This window comes from Coenobita brevimanus, chromosome 13, assembly GCF_032717465.1.
Source record: "Coenobita brevimanus isolate Jiangsu-jjx chromosome 13, ASM3271746v2, whole genome shotgun sequence".
NCBI classification, from domain to species: domain Eukaryota; kingdom Metazoa; phylum Arthropoda; class Malacostraca; order Decapoda; family Coenobitidae; genus Coenobita; species Coenobita brevimanus.
Window position 1 is genome coordinate 29,832,469 of NC_136966.1, and position 14,120 is coordinate 29,846,588.

Genomic DNA, 14,120 nt, shown 5'->3' on the forward strand with positions numbered 1-14,120 from the left:
ATCCGGGGATACTACCCATAAAGTTTGGATACAATTTGTCCATTTGATTTTGAGATATTTTAGGAACAGCCAAACACACATATACAGACACATGCACAGACACAGGTGATTACATTATCGAAAGTGATGAACATGCAGTAACTAATTTTAGAGATAGTATTACTCTGTCTTACCCATTGCCAGATTTAGACTTTGTGAGGCCTTAAAACTATACCAGTAAAGTGCACTTTGTGAGTGCATGATGGGCGAATGAGTGTTTGAATGTATGCCAACTATCATAATTTCATCTTGGTGTAAACTTTCAACATTTCTGGTGAGAACTGCATTGGTAAATGCTTAGGTATTTATCGAATGATAAAACCCTGAAATGGGGCAATTACCCTTGCTGATTTCACCCCCAAAACATGGAGAAAACGTTCATGTAAAATTATGAGCATAATATCTGATATTTAACCTGAGGCGCCCCGTTGATGTATGGATATGTCACCACGTTTTGTCATAGTGACACCCGATGACATATCCGTATGTTTTGCAATTGCAAGGTCCGTCATTTGCACATTTTTCAAGTTTCACAGGTGATTTTTGGTAGGCATATGTGGGAGACCTTCCTCTACCTGCCGACAGGCAGGGATACTGCCTGGCCCCAGCTGACCCCCCCTTCCCCCCACACGCCATTTTCTCAGCATTTCACCTGTTAGCAGTGACCTGGCCAGTAAAGACATGTAGTGCCACGGTCTCTCCAATGATGAAATTCAAGGTGAAAGTGATTCCCGAGGTGGAGGGGAAAGGGAGAAACAAACCAGAGGAAGAAACAAGCAGATGTGATGAGGCGGTATCGTTGTAAAGGAAGGTGCCCTACGTTAATGTGTTTGGTGATTGAACAACTCTTTTATCGCCTAAAGTATTGTGTGAAAACCAATATACTCTTGTTCCACATATAAACTCGCACCAAATGAATATTTGCCTATTATGAGTTGATTGGAATAGTTATCTCTCCCATAGAAAAGTCTTCTCTGGAGCTTAGCCTGAGCAAACAGAGTACCAAGGTGAGGGTACTGTCACCTGTACCTGTATTTGTAAACTCAACCAAACACTGTCTCTCTAGATTTTCTATGTTTCTTATAAAAAGCGGAGGTTTTAGCCAAAAATTTTTTTTGAAAATATGCCGGGATTGGGAGGGGTCACTGGTGAAAAATTTGCCAGGATGCGGCGGGTTAACTGTTAGAATTCATGCAAGAAAATATAGTTTTAAACAGGAAGTCTTTTTAAATTCAGTATCATAGTGGAGCATCTCAATTGAAACTCTTGGTACATTCCCTTGAAAAGTTGGGATTCCAAGGGATTTCTCTGGTCTCATGAGGAAGTACATAGCCAAAAACAAAATTTATTGCAGTTATCAACTATCTGCTGAAAGTACCTCTTCTCTGTCTCACACAAAAGAAAAGTCACTAACCTCAGAAAACCACTGCAGTCAGGTCGTGTTGTGTCAGGCCGGGCCAGGTCATGTTGGGCTGCTCTTTTCTCAGCCGAACATTGACCAAATATGGTTTTGCTATGCCTGCTTGAAATAAAGCTTGGAGGCCCCTTGTTAAAAAGTTACACCAGATGTTCTCACAAAAGTGTGCACCAAAACAGAACCTTGGGTCACCACAGAATATTTGAAAACATAAATATGCATTTTAATTATTTAATAGCCAGGTATTTAAAGTGAAAAGTACAGATAATTTTTGAAACATTCACTGATTACGTATTTATCATTTGGCCGGCTTGATCTTTCTCATAGATAATAATATAGTGTACCATGGAAACAATACTTAAATGCAATTTTCTAAAATTATTTTAAAGATACATTAATATATATACAAATGCTGACAAAATAAGTAATCAGGACCATTTTTATTAATATAAGTAATAATACAAATTAAAACATTTTCGTTTCTTGATTTCTCAATTGCAGAATCATGAATTACCAGTATGTCCCTAAATGAAAATGCTATGCAGCTTATCACTTTCTGTGCACATGATGCTAAGCACACAGTTTGTCTCGAGACATGGTTGCTCTCAGTTCATTTTTAAGTCCGTGTCCCATATTCGATTTCATCTTCGAGAACGACCCCGATCACTATGATCTTACCCTCGAGGTATGATCTTGGTGAAATGCCACAATCATACCTCAAACGGTAGGCCTAAACGGCCATTTCACGACATAGTCGTGTTAGTGCTAAGACACACAAAGACATTGCTACGACACTCCATGACACCCTATGGAAGCGTCACGATATCCTGACAACACACTACGATCATCAGTCAGTTAAAAAAAATGGTCAATTTGATTCCACATCAGACCAAGACATCGCCACGACATGCTACGACAAGCTACAACACGCTACGGAACCGCTAAGTTACCACTAAGTCACCACTGAGATTATCAGGACATATGACCATACACGACGATGGCTGTGTGTAAGTTGTCGTACCATGTCTCAGGCATAACTTTGCGTGTCGTAGGTGCAATTTCGTGTGTCGTAGCGAGTCTTCAGGATCCGATCTCCAAGTTATTGCTGCGACACATCGTCAAACCTACGTCACCAGTAAGTCACGCCATGTTACCCATAACAACATGCGGCAACACACGGGGACATGAAGATCGTGCCGTGTCATGGGAAAGTTCCTGACAGTGGGACGTATGTTTTATTCTCTTTAACTGTGTTTCTTCTGAACAATTTGTTACTATCAGACATAAGAAGAGTTGTAATATTGCTTCGGTGTTAGGGTAAACTAAATGAATCTTGTCTTCGAAGAGGATTTGATGCAGATCTTTGTAGCAAAATTGTCCTTATCCTGGATAATTCTGCATAACATAAACATGGATGTGCTTCAGTTTCCCCATATGGTTAAAGTTAATATCGTTTGGATATTCTTTCATCAATGTTTCTGCTGCATCATGCAGTTGTGCATCTGAAGCTTCTAAATCAACTAAAAATGGAAATTTATTTGCAGCATAATTGTAGGATGTTGCTCTTCTGCTGGTTTACTTCAAGGACATCTATTACAGGAATGAAAGATTTCACGCGAAAATCGTCCCTTAGAGAAAGTTTATCAACATCAAGTGCAGCCCCATCATTGGCTTGTTTATTTCTCACCGTCCTTTCCTCTGCACACTTGTATTGTACATCAAGCAGTTTGGATTTAGCTCCTTGTTGAGTATCATAAAAATTTTCTCGTATGTTTTTCACAAAGTGGGAAGGTGATGTGTACAGATTCATATATGTGGTAAGTGCAATCTATGGATCCTGGACAGCCCTCACTGGGTTTATGAAACTCCTCCAGTAATCGAGTCCAGAAGTGTAGCATGAAAGCAAACTCCAGTTCCTCCATTTTTTCAAGAGTACCAGCTTTTATTTTGTATCACCCTGTTCATTCTTATTAGTATGGAGATGGCTTAGAGCATCAGTTATCGACCTGTAACTCTCATTTATGGCAGACACAGCTTTGGCATGTGCTTCCAACCTAGTGTCCGACAGATACTTTGATACTCTGGTGTCTGCATTCAAGAATGATAACACCACAGCCAACCTCTTTGTAGAAGATGAAAAGAAAGTGTATATTTCTTGCACAGCAGCAAAAAAGTTTACGGCATCTAAGCAGCAATCTGGTGTTGCACGACCAACAAGATTTAGTGAATATCCGGCGCAGGAAATATACACAGCATGCTTTTTTTTTTTCTTTAGATTATTTTTTGCTGTATTCCACTGTATTTTCCTGCGTTATTTGCTGCATTTTCATATGACTGTCCTCGGCACTTAATGAAATCAACATAGCAGTCCTTAGATAGTCCACCACCACATCTGTCATACTTTCACTACTGTGATTTTCCAGTTCTAGAAACGTTAGGAAGCGTGCAACATGTAAAAGCATCGTCAGGTGATACACATCCAAATGGGAAAGATCTGGTGTGGAGTCCACAGACGAACTGAAGTATCTTGCTTTCTCAAATCATCCAGAATTGGTTCTCTTGCTCTCTTAGTCATAAGCTGAATAAGTTCATCACATACTGTCCTAGACAAATATGAAGGAGACCCAAATCCTCTGTTCCCATATTGTTTTATGTGGTTGGAGAGAAGTGGATCCAACTTAGCTGTTAATTCTAAGAGGCCAAGGTAGTTGCCATAAATTGGTGATCCAAAAGTTTCATTGTCTCCCCTATAAGCTAGCCAACGTTCTGCTAATGTGCATATCAATGCAACAACACGCTCAAGCACGTCTCCAGCACTGTTGTTCTGTTTGTATTTGTTCTGTTAGCTCTGAGTTTAAGGTTGAACCACGTTTCCTTGTCAAGTATGTCACCAAAGCTGTCCTATGCCCTTCAGAGTTTTCGTGACGTTGTATTGTAATGGGATTTCGCCAACCAGAAAACCACCAGAAGATAGTGCTGCAGTTGATGTTGAAAAGAGCTTGCAGACACAGCCAGTTGTTAGAGAGTACATAGCCATTCCCGATCGTATATTTTACCACTAACTTTTCTGGACTGAAAAGGCCTTTTGAACAATATCTATCCTGATTTTTCAATGATCGTTTTGAGTATTCAAATGGACCGTTCCAGTGTTGACACTCTGAGGGACCTTCAAGAATCCAGTATGCGATCCTCGGTTAAGACACCCCATTGATCTACATCACTGAGTTTCGTGAAATTTGTTGATTCAACACTCATATTTGCATCACCCCCAGTGTTTTCCTGAGCTGAGATTCCAGACTTTGTTGCTTCAGTGGCAAAGGCACTAGATGTGGTTGTTTTTGACTTTGCTGATCACCTTGGGTTTATGGATGCTCATTTTGTCGTTAGACTGGAATAGCTGTCAAGTTTTGGTAATTTTTTCAGTTGCTCTTCAAGCTGATGCCTTCTTTTTCTTTTCTGGTATCCGCTTCCAAATGTTCTCTTCACTGTAAACCTGAAAACATAGAAATTTAAGCTTAAATATTACTTGATTACATATAAAACCATTTTAAAACTACACATAAAAAATTGCTACACAAGCTTTTTTAAAAACTACAGTATACACAAAAGTCCACATAAAATGTTAACCCCTCCCCCCAAAAAAAGAAATTTTGTGATGGCCCCAGCAGGTTGTGAGGCCCTGAGCTGTCGCTTGTTTAGCTTCTGCCTAAATCCTGCACTGGTCTTACCCCATTTATTTAATTTTTTTAAATTGGGAACTTTCCAGTAACAATGGAACTTAGTGTTCGCTGTTCCATCTCTGTTTATATGTATCAATATTCTACAACGGATTTCATTAACACCTTTTCTACAGATTGCACTCCTTACCGGTGTTCTTTCTGCTGAATTGAAGGCTTTTTCAAAATGAATGCCACACAACATTTTCCTGCGCTTATCTGATTTATTGTATGTATTTTTTTTTATGTGTCCGACGCTGGGCATAGGCTTCACAGCCTGCTACCAAGGCCCAGCAGTCCTCCTACATACCATACACCCCTACATGTCACCACCTAATCCGCTAACAGCCACCGTCCATACTGAATACATGCTAGGGCTGTCTCATACAGGACTGGTGTATTAGTCTTAGCTGGGGTATTATTACGACACGTCGACGGGTCTTCTGGTAGATCAGTAAAGCCTGATTTAATGAAATTCAAGTCCTTAAACTGTTCCCTGCCCCAGCGGGGATTTGAACCTGGGTCCGTTAGGACTGCAGGCCACCTCTCTACCGACTGAGTATCTACATCGAAAGCTTCCTTGTTCACTTCTCAGATTAGACGCTAGCACGTCTGAAAATCTATTCATGATGAATAATTATGAATAATTTGTATTTATCTGACAGGGGGCTAATTGCTTTATATTTTTATGATCTTTCAAGTCTCCTTAACGTATTAAAATTATTACTGCATTTTCCTAGCCTGTTGGGACAATTCCTTCTCTGAAACATTTCACAAAGATTTTTGATAGTTTTTCCAGGGCAATCTTATTGCATCTTTCATCAAATTTACTGTTACTCTATTTTCCTGATGCTCTACTTGCCTTCACGCAATATATATATATATATATATATATATATATATATATATATATATATATATATATATATATATATATATATATATATATATATATATATATATATAATCATCATCATCATCCAGTCCTACATTGCCCCATGAGGAGCGTAGGAGCCCGGGGCTACGCAGTTGGTCCTGACATTTAAGATGAGAGTGACCAGCCTCACTCATCCCTGTGGCTTACATGAGCAATCAACCCCAACCAACCCTTGGATATAAACCTTCACCGGCTCAGTCCAATTGGAGCGCAATAATTGCCCACTAGACCACCAGGCGCCAATATTTGGTTATATGGTTACCACCCAGCGTAGTAAATGGTTTCCTGGTGTACACAAAACCATTTGGCTTGTCACTCAGTGTACAGTCACCCACAGGCAGAAGGAAGAGGAAAGAATGAAGGAAAGAAAGACAGAAGAGGGAGTGTAAAGTTACCCATAGGCAGAAGGACAAGAAAAGAATGAAGGAAAGGAAGACAAACGAGGATGGAAGGAAAGAAGGATGGAGGAGAGGAAAGGGCAGACACCCGAAAGCAGCACTACATCGAGTAAGTGGATGGTGAGCGCCCCCACCTACCACACACACACACACACACACACACACACACACACACATATATATATATATATATATATATATATATATATATATATATATATATATATTGTTACGGAACAGAGAAAGATAATGTACACATTAAGTGAGAATACTAAGAGTCACTACTGTCCCGTAAAGTTCCAGGTTCAAAACAAAAGAGTTAGGTAAAATTACAAGTTAAAGTTTAATGCTTAAACTAACAACAAAACATTCAGGACTCATAAGGATAATGTAATGGCAAATAAACAGGTTAAATATATGGTTAACTGCAATAGCCTCTATTAACACGAAATTAGCAAGAGTAAATTTATCTAAGTCAGCCCTGATAAAATGAGATACCAGATAATACTCAGTGAATGCCAGATAAATAATTACAGATACAAACTATTATAAAAAATGACTGACATAAAGAACCCCACATGAATTACAAAAACTTCACTAGGCCTACAAATTAAACTTATGCTATACAGTACAAGAAAAAATGCAATAACAGTAATACTCAAATTACACACAGCTGCTAGATGTTTGGAGATTTCTTGAGCACTCACAATAATAATATCTGTACAGGGGAGGACAGAGATGTGAACAAAATGAGGAGCAGATCTAAGTGGCAATGATGCAGAGATTGAGCTCATTATATAGGGGCCAGCAGAGCCTGATACAACTTGTAAGAAGGACGCGCAAATGAAGCCATGGGGACAAAGAGCTGAAAATCCCGCAAAGTATAACAGAGAGAACGACTTACTCTACTATAACGGTAGAAGGGGGGGACTGAGGCAGAACACGCTCGTGATCAAACATGCAGCAACTGTGCGTTAAAATTACACAAAGGATGATGAAATCATAGGCTATGTAACACCTCCCCACAAAGAAAAAAGAAATTTACAAAGGAAATTTCTTATTACTCTAAAACAATCTGTATATGGCATTACAGACCATGCAAAGGTCTTTCCTAATGTTACAAAAAATGAGATCTCCCTAGCACGTTCAGTCATAGGTACTTGCCAGTATCCCTTTAACAAATCAAACTTACTTATGTACCTAGCCTTTCCGATCTTGTCTATGCAATCTTCCACGCGAGGGAGAGGGTAAGTGTCTGTTTTGGTTATCTGGTTAACACGTCTGTAGTCGATGCAAAGCCGCTGTGACCCACCTGGCTCAGGGACTAGAGTGACAGGAGAACTCCACTCGCTCTGACAGGGCTCAATCATCTTGTGGTCCAACAGGTAGCCAAGCTCCTTCTGGATGAGAGGAACTTTCACTGGGTTCACACGGTAAGGAGGCAATTTAATTGGCTTTGCGTCTCCAACATCGACATCATGCATCAACACAGGGGTTCTTCCTGGAGTAGCACGGAACACTTGCGGGTACTCCTGCAGTAATGCCGAAAACTCCTGCCTTTCCTTGGGAGGTAGATGAGAAAGCTTAGTCTGGAGATCATTCATGATATCAGGATTCTTCCCCAAACTATCACTCAGGCTCATACTGCATGGGAGAGCTTCACTTGCAGACTCGGGTGGAACAGCTATAGTGCAGACTGGATTATTTTCGTCCCGCCTGTGATATAACTTTAGCATGTTGATGTGACATAGTTGCTTGCTCTTTCTACGATCTGGTGTGGCGATGACATAGTTGACATCACTGAGTTTCTTCTCCACGAAATAAGGACCACTAAACTTGGCTTGAAGAGGTTGCCCATGAACTGGTAGCAGAATCAAAACCTGATCTCCTGGCTGAAAGTGGCGTAACCTGGACTTCTTATCATACCAAGTCTTCATCTTCTCCCGAGCAGCTCCTAAATTCTCTCTCGCCAGCTGTAAAGCAGTGGACAGCCGTTCTTTGAACTTCATCACACACTCCAGCAGATTGACGTCATCTTCCTCCGACAGCCAGCATTCCTTGAGCAGCTTAAGGGGTCCTCTTACTTCATGGCCAAACAGTAGTTCAAAAGGTGAGAAGCCCAGTGATTCATTTGGAGATTCTCTTGCAGCAAACACAACGAATGGAAGACCTTTATCCCAGTCTTTTTGATGTTCCAAACAGTATTTCTTGAGCATCGATTTGAGTGTTTGATGATATCTCTCCAACGCTCCTTGGGTCTGGGGATGGTAAGCTGAAGACGTGATCTGGGTGATGCACAACTCTTTCAGAGACTGCTTGAAAACATTCGACATGAAATTACTTCCCCCTTCTGACTGTACCTCCTTAGGCAGACCAAACTTTGTGAAGAACCCTAGCATTTCCTTAACCACGTTCTTTGCTGAGATATTTCTAAGTGGAATGGCTTCAGGATAACGAGTAGCCATATCAATCAGGGTCAACACATAAGAAAATCCTGAAGAAGTCTTAGGAAGAGGGCCCACAATATCCACCAACACATGGGTGAAAGGCGCCTCAAAAGGAGGAATGGGAACTAGAGGTGCAACCTTTTCGGTCTGATTACACTTCCCCACAACTTGACAGGTGTGACAAGACTTACAATACCAGGAAACATCCCTGAAGATACCTGGCCAGTAGAAGTGTTTCAAAATGCGTGCCACAGTCTTCCTCACTCCAAGGTGTCCTGCCAAACTGGAATCATGAGCCACTCTAATGATATCCTGCCTACAAACACGAGGGATGACAACTTGATGTACAACCTCCCATTCACAGTCGGCTGATGCTGTTGGGGGTCTCCACTTCCTCATAAGTACTCCTGACTTTACATAATAACAAGTAGAAGCACCGGCTGACTCTTCTTCACTGTAAGCAGAGTTAGCTAGACCTTTCAACTCAGGGTCAGCAACCTGCAACTCAACCAACTCTTGACGAGACAAATTATCAACACTACGGGGTACTGCCTCATCTGGTGAGTGGTCCAAATTAGCAAGAAAAGTGTCAGCTAGGATAACATCATCATCATCATTATCCTCTAAATCACCAGTAACTTTAGACTTAGCCCTAGTGACAGCACATGCAGGGAACACATCAGGGACATCACAATCCAGGGACACAGCCACTGGCTCACTAGACAACTGAGGAGCTGGACACACTTGACTTCCACCAATATCATTTCCAAGTAAGAAAGTTACACCTGACATTGGGAGTGTCTCAACCAACCCAACCATAACAGAACCATTAACAAAACCAGACTCTAAATTCACTCTGCACAGAGGGACAGAGAAGTAATTATTCCCTACACCTTGTAAGATTACAGTTTCATCAGAGGAATTAACATTAGAGCCTAGAACACTGGTCAGCATAAGGGATTGGCAAGCACCTGTATCACGATATATTTGAACTGATTTCCTGTCATTACTGTCCAGAGGACTGACAAAACCATCAGACAGGAAATTAGCACATGAACTCTTGAGAGTGTCACCCACGTTACTGCTCAAAAGAGGAGCTCCATCATGAGAATTTAAGTTACCCCTCAAAGCAGGTTCAGTTAACTCAGTTAAAGAATTCTGGGAACTCTCAAGAGTGGACACTAGACCAATTGACTGAATATTTAAAGACTCCTTTTTGTTCACATCACGCTGTCTCCTGAAACATCTCTCCGTAGTATGACCAAGCTTACTACAATAAGTACATTTACTTTTCTGAAATCTAGAGGTGAAGCTGGTATTTACTTCCTGAGAAACATCATCCTTATTCTCTTTCCTGTTACCTGTACTCTGAGTAGAGGCAACGTACTTACTCTCAGCTTTCCCTTTTTCTCTAGAATATCTCTTGTGAGTGAGAACATACTCATCAGCTAAAACTGCAGCATCAGACAAATTATCTATCCTTTTCTCATCAAAATTTAGGCTTACATCTTTACTAATACACCTTTTGAAGTCCTCCAGCAAAATCATCTGCTTAAATTTGTCAAAATCAGAATCCACATTCTTAGAATTTAACCACTGCTCTAACAGATCTTCTTTGATTTTTGCATACTCAACATGGGATTGCTTATCTTGCTTGTAAGTTGTCCTAAATTTTACTCTATAAGCTTCAGGAACAAGCTCATAGGCCTTAAGAATCAAGCTCTTAACTACATCATAATTATCAGACTGATTCTGAGGCAAAGATGCATAAGTTACTTGAGCTTTACCGGTGAGAACAGTTTGAAGGAGTACTGGCCAATACTCCTTAGGCCAATTAAAACCTGTAGCTACCCTCTCAAACAACTGAAAATACTTTGTTAAATCAGATTCATTAAAAGGAGGGACAAGTTTAAGATTTTTAGCCACATCAAAATCATCAGAGCAAGATGATCCAGTTCCACCTTGTTTCATGCGATACTCATGGTCTGCCTGAATCCTGGCAAGCTCAATTTGTGCCTGAGCCCGTACCTCTGCCTCTTGAATACGAGCATTTGCCTCATTAACACGAGCCTCCTGCAGGGCTAGCTGTAACTTAGCTAATTCAATCTGCGTTTGCTCATTTGGAGGAGTTACATTAAACAAGCTTTCATTAATCATGTCAACAATCTGATCTTTAGAATGATGAGAGCGAACAACAATTCCCAATTGTTGAGCAACAAGCTTAAGTTCATTCTTTGTTCTGTTTTCTATATCACACACTGTTTGCACATTTGACAAAAGTCCTTGGCTTCATCAAGTGTAGTAATAGTAGACATAATTAATAAGAAACAGTCACAAAATATCAAGCAATATCCTTATGATAATATCCTGAATATCCTGATAAGAGGTCGCCAAATTTATGTTACGGAACAGAGAAAGATAATGTACACATTAAGTGAGAATACTAAGAGTCACTACTGTCCCGTAAAGTTCCAGGTTCAAAACAAAAGAGTTAGGTAAAATTACAAGTTAAAGTTTAATGCTTAAACTAACAACAAAACATTCAGGACTCATAAGGATAATGTAATGGCAAATAAATAGGTTAAATATATGGTTAACTGCAATAGCCTCTATTAACACGAAATTAGCAAGAGTAAATTTATCTAAGTCAGCCCTGATAAAATGAGATACCAGATAATACTCAGTGAATGCCAGATAAATAATTACAGATACAAACTATTATAAAAAATGACTGACATAAAGAACCCCACATGAATTACAAAAACTTCACTAGGCCTACAAATTAAACTTATGCTATACAGTACAAGAAAAAATGCAATAACAGTAATACTCAAATTACACACAGCTGCTAGATGTTTGGAGATTTCTTGAGCACTCACAATAATAATATCTGTACAGGGGAGGACAGAGATGTGAACAAAATGAGGAGCAGATCTAAGTGGCAATGATGCAGAGATTGAGCTCATTATATAGGGGCCAGCAGAGCCTGATACAACTTGTAAGAAGGACGCGCAAATGAAGCCATGGGGACAAAGAGCTGAAAATCCCGCAAAGTATAACAGAGAGAACGACTTACTCTACTATAACGGTAGAAGGGGGGGACTGAGGCAGAACACGCTCGTGATCAAACATGCAGCAACTGTGCGTTAAAATTACACAAAGGATGATGAAATCATAGGCTATGTAACAATATATATATATATATATATATATATATATATATATATATATATATATATATATATATATATATATATATTTATGTGTGTGTGTGTGTGTGTGTGTGTGTGTGTGTGTGTGTTTGTCCTTCAATGATGCCCAAGCCAAAGGCAAGAGACCCGCAGACCCATTTATATTCTGAATCAGAGTGACCCAAGGAAGGTTTTAAGGGAGTCAAAATCCAGATCTGGGTCAATTGAGGTCACTGGTAGTGTTTGTCTTTTTGGCCCGGGCAATGCTGGGTATCCCTGCAGCCAGATTTTTGGAGGGGAACCACATGGCCTTCAGTTCAGACATAGGCTATGTGACGTTGACCATCGAGGTCATTTGAGGTCACCAGTAATATACGCTCGAATGACTGGACCCAGCAGAAGGTTTGGCATGGAGACTCACTTAACCTGCAGTTCGGACATAAGCTATTTGAGGTTGACCTCAGATGTCATTTGAGGCCATCGTCGGAGGTCATTTGAGGTCACCGGTAATATTAAAGAAATGCGCAAATACTGTGCGTTATCGAAAACTGAAATAGAAAGTCCCTGGACATCTTATAATCCCTCTTCAAAAGCATAAGACGTATATGGTCTTGTTTGGAGTAGAAAGATTGAACTATTAGAATAGGATTAAAGTGTTCGACATTTTGGCCAGGGCAACGCCAGGTACCCCTTCTAGTAGTCTACACACACACACACATATATATATATATATATATATATATATATATATATATATATATATATATATATATATATATATAATGTCACAAGTAGCCACTATATAAAAGAATACAATAAAAATTAGATAAACAGCAAAACAGTTCAAACTTACGAATTCTTTCTTTTCTAAAAGAATTCATTCGCTCTTTCTAAGTGCAATGAACCTTCCAGTACATACGAGTATTCCCTCTCGTACTGGCAACTTACCGAAAACTTTCCAAGAACTTTACTTTTCTTACCTACCCCTTTTCACCGTAACATGGCTCTGATTAAGCTGAATCCTATATGTAAACTTGTGCCTTTAACATGAAAAGTTTTTGCTGCTCTTCCTCCATTTCCTCCCTCTGAATTCCTCGCACCTGATTTAAAATACGTAGGATGATTGTTTTCAGCTCTCAATTACATTAAATTCTTTAAATCTACAACCGCTGACTCCACCTTAAATACTGAAGATTCTAAAGCAACTTAACTCTCAATTGTTTTCTGACTGGTCGAATGGATTCCGTTAGAGAAGCTATTATATGCATTTTTTATACTTGCAGTTGAGATTCTTCCTCATCCTACCTTTCTGCATTTCGATGAAACATTTACTGTTTACAAGACGTTTCAGACACCTTAGAGGGAGCTGACAAACACCTTATCAAAACTTCCATCGTCAGCTTTGCAGTCCCCTTTTTGTGCCCTCATATCAAGATTCCTTTTTGGTTGTTCTTTGGTTTTTGTTGTAGTCGTCCATTGTTTTCAGTAGAAATGTTTTCTTCTGGGTTCTGCGCTCTCATCAATTCTCATCGTCCTACATATCTAAGACCTGTCTTTCACTTTTCCACTTTACTGTACTTTAGGATAGCTTTGTTAATTTGACGGCTTATCTGTTCATTCTTATATAGCAGTAGACACTTATATCCATAAATAACTAACAACATCACTGGAGACACCAATCCAGTACACAGAACCAGCTGTTTGCAAGTGAAAATCATGTTTCAGAAACAATGTCAGAAGCTAAAATTGGCCCCATGCGTTGATGGACTCGATGCCTTACATTATGCCGTGTGATTCTTTACAGTTATTCTGACTGTAGATGATGTTCTAAGCACCATTCGTTGAAAATACCTCTGAAATTAAACTATTACTGCAGTTGGTCCTGAATCTTTAGATAATTATCATTCTGTACGCCTTCAACTATTCTTTCAATGTGGTTCGCACCATGTAACTAGTGCCTACCATCCTTCCCAGC